This window comes from Coturnix japonica, unplaced genomic scaffold (assembly GCF_001577835.2).
Source record: "Coturnix japonica isolate 7356 unplaced genomic scaffold, Coturnix japonica 2.1 chrUnrandom888, whole genome shotgun sequence".
Classification (NCBI taxonomy): Eukaryota; Metazoa; Chordata; class Aves; order Galliformes; family Phasianidae; genus Coturnix; species Coturnix japonica.
In genome coordinates, this window is record NW_015440241.1 from 6,644 (window position 1) to 10,316 (window position 3,673).

The 3,673-nt window shown below is 45.7% G+C and overlaps 1 long non-coding RNA gene across 2 annotated transcripts in view; it reads right to left on the bottom strand.

Annotated features, from left to right (window-relative positions):
- Nucleotides 1–3,478: 3,478 nt before the first annotated feature.
- LOC107307771 overlaps nt 3,479–3,673 on the bottom strand; it is a 5,144-nt gene continuing 4,949 nt past the window's right edge. Inside the window, exon 4 of one of the 2 annotated variants that reach the window (XR_001552505.2) lies at nt 3,479–3,584. This is a non-coding gene — a long non-coding RNA (uncharacterized LOC107307771). The remainder of the gene's footprint in view (nt 3,585–3,673) is intronic. The other variant, XR_004305863.1, reaches the window with a different exon arrangement.

Here is a 3,673-nt window from a genome sequence, read left to right on the forward strand (position 1 = left end):
GATTTTGGGCTCATTTTGGGCTCTTTTGGGGTCTGATTTCGGGCTCATTTTGGGCTCTTTTAGGGTCAGATTTTGGGCTCATTTTGGGCTCTTTTAGGGTCAGATTTTGGGCTCATTTCAGGCTCTTTTAGGGTCAGATTTTGGGCTCATTTGGGGCTCTTTTAGGGCTTTTTTGGGGTCCAATTTGGGGCTCATTTTGGGCTCATTTCAGGCTCTTTTGGGGGCTCATTTGGGGCTCATTTTGGGATCTGATTTTGGGCTTATTTTGGGGTCAGATTTTGGGCTCTTTTAGGGCTCTTTTGGGTTCATTTCAGGCTCTTTTAGGGTCTGATTTTGGGCTCATTTTGGGCTCATTTCGGGCTCTTTTGGGGTCAGATTTTGGGCTCATTTCGGGCTCCTTTGGGGTCCAATTTTGGGCTCATTTTGGGCTCATTTGGGTCTCTTTTGGGTCTCATTTTGGGCTCATTTGGGGCTCACTTTGGGGTCTGATTTTGGGCTCATTTTGGTCTCTTTTAGGTCTCATTTTGGGCTCATTTCAGGCTCTTTTAGGTCTCATTTTGGGCTCATTTGGGGCTCTTTTGGGGCCATATTTTGGGCTGCTTTGGGGTCTGATTTTGGGCTCATTTCAGGCTCCTTTGGGGTCCAATTTTGGGCTCATTTTAGTCTCTTTTGGGGTCTCATTTTGGGCTCATTTCAGGCTCTTTTGGGGTCAGATTTTGGGCTCATTTTGGGCTCTTTTGGGTCTCTTTTAGGTCTCATTTTGGGCTCATTTCAGGCTCATTTTGGGTCAGATTTTGGGCTCATTTTGGGCTCATTTTGGGCTCTTTTGGGGTCAGATTTTGGGCTCATTTTGGGCTCTTTTAGGGTCAGATTTTGGGCTCATTTCAGGCTCTTTTAGGGTCAGATTTTGGGCTCATTTTGGGCTCTTTTAGGGCTTTTTTGGGGTCAGATCTTGGGCTCATTTCGGGCTCTTTTGGGGTCAGATTTTGGGCTCACTTTGGGCTCTGATTTAGGCTCATTTTTGGCTCTTTTGGGCTCATTTTAGGGTCAGATTTTGGGCTCATTTTGGGCTCTTTTAGGGTCAGATTTTGGGCTCATTTTGGGCTCTTTTAGGGTCAGATTTTGGGCTCATTTTGGGCTCTTTTAGGGCTCTTTTGGGGTCAGATTTTGGGCTCATTTTGGGCTCTTTTGGGTCTCTTTTAGGTCTCATTTTGGGCTCATTTTGGGCTCATTTCAGGCTCATTTTGGGTCAGATTTTGGGCTCTTTTAGGGCTCTTTTAGGTTCATTTCAGGCTCTTTTAGGGTAAGATTTTGGGGCTCATTTTGGTATATTTTAGGGTCAGATTTTGGGCTCATTTGGGGTTAGATTTTGGGCTCATTTTGTGGTATTTTGGGTTCATTTCTGAACATTTTGGGGTTAGATTTTGGTCTAAATTTAGTCTCTTTTAGGTCTCATTTTGGGCTCATTTCAGGCTCTTTTAGGGTCTGATTTTGGGCTCATTTTGGGTCATTTTGGGCTCTTTTAGGTCTCATTTTGGGCTCATTTCAGTCTCTTTTGGGGTCCAATTTTGGGCTCATTTCAGGCCCTTTTGAGGTCAGATTTTGGGCTCATTTTGGGCTCATTTGGGTCTCTTTAAGGTCTCATTTTGGGCTCATTTCAGGCTCTTTTGGGGTCAGATTTTGGGCTCATTCTAGTCTCTTTTAGGTCTCATTTTGGGGTCCGATTTTGGGCTCATTTTGGTCTATTTTAGGGCTCATCAGGGCTCTTCTGGGTCTCATTTTGGGGTCAGATTTTGGGTTCATTTCAGGCTCTTTTGGGGTCATTTTGGGGTCAGATTTTGGGCTCATTTGGGGCTCATTTCAATCTCTTTTGGGGTCAGATTTTGGGCTCGTTTTGGTCTCTTTTAGGTCTCATTTTGGGCTCATTTCAGGCCCTTTTGGGGTCATTTTGGGGCTCATTTTGGGGCTCATTTTGGGCTCATTTCAGGCTCTTTTGGGGTCAGAGTTTGGGCTCATTTTAGTCTCTTTTGGGTCTCATTTTGGGCTCATTTCAGGCCCTTTTGGGGTCATTTTGGGGCTCATTTTGGGGCTCATTTTGGGCTCATTTCAGTCTCTTTTGGGGTCAGATTTTGGGCTCATTTTAGTCTCTTTTAGGTCTCATTTTGGGCTCATTTCAGTCTCATTTTGGGGTCTCATTTTGGGCTCTTTTGGGGTCATTTTGGGGCCAGATTTGGGGCTCATTTTGGGCTCTTTTAGGGGTCAGATTTTGGGTTCATTTTGGTCTCTTTTAGGTCTCATTTTGGGCTGATTTCAGTCTCTTTTGGGGTCTCATTTTGGGCTCTTTTGGGGTCATTTTGGGGCCAGATTTGGGGCTCATTTTGGGCTCTTTTTGGGGTCAGATTTTGGGTTCATTTGGGCCTCTTTTAGGTCTCATTTTGGGCTCATTTCAGTCTCTTTTGGGGTCAGATTTTGGGCTCATTTTGGGCTCATTTTGGGCTGTTTTGAGGCTCATTTTGGGGTCAGATTTTGGGTTCATTTGGGTCTCATTTTGGGTTCATTTCAGGCTCTTTTGGGATCAGATTCTGGGCTCATTTTGGGTCGCATTTTGGTCTATTTTCGGTCTCTTTTTGGGCTCATTTCAGGCTCTTTTGGGTCTCATTTCAGGCTAATTTCAGGCTCTTTTGGGGTCAGATTTTGGGCTCATTTTGGTCTCTTTTAGGTCTCATTTTGGGCTCATTTTGGTCTATTTTCGGTCTCATTTTGGGCTCATTTCGGGCTCTTTTGGGGTCATTTTGGGGTCAGATTTTGGGCTCATTTCAGGCCATTTTGGGGCCTGATTTTGGGCTCATTTTGGGCTCATTTCAGGCTCTTTTGGGGTCAGATTTTCGGGTCAGATTTTGGTCTCATTTTGGGCTCATTTCTGTCTCTTTTGGGGTCAGATTTTGGGCTCATTTCAGTCTCTTTTGGGTCTCATTTTGGGCTGATTTCAGTCTCTTTTGGGGTCAGATTTTGGGCTCATTTTGGGGTCTGATTTAGGGCTCATTTCGGGCTCTTTTGGGGTCAGATTTTGAGCTCATTTTGGGCTCATTTCAGGCTCTTTTAGGTCTCATTTCGGGTTCATTTTGGGCTCTTTTGGGGTCTGATTTTGGGGCCATTTTGGGCTCTTTTAGGTCCCACTTTGGTCTCATTTTGGGCTCATTTTAGTCTCTTTTGGGGTCAGATTTTGGGCTCATTTCAGGCTCTTTTAGGTCTCATTTCGGGCTCTGATTTTGGGCTCATTTTGGTCTATTTTAGGGCTCATTGGGGCTCTTTTGGGTCTCATTTCGGGCTCTGATTTTGGGCTCATTTTGGGCTCATTTCAGGCTCTTTTGGGGTCAGATTTTCGGGTCAGATTTTGGTCTCATTTTGGGTTCATTTTGGTCCCTTTTGTTTCACTCACTGAGGATGAGGAGCACCCCGAGGATGAAGAGCACCCCGGCGAAGATGAGGCCTCCGATGCGCAGGGAATCGTAGTCTGAGGGGCCACAGCCGTGACGTCAGCGCCAACACGCCTCGCACACGCGTGTGCAACCACACACACGCAGCTACACACGCGTGTAAAGACACATAGGAGCCCCATAGAGACACACAGAGCCACACAGACATGTATACAGTCACATAGGAGCCCCATAGA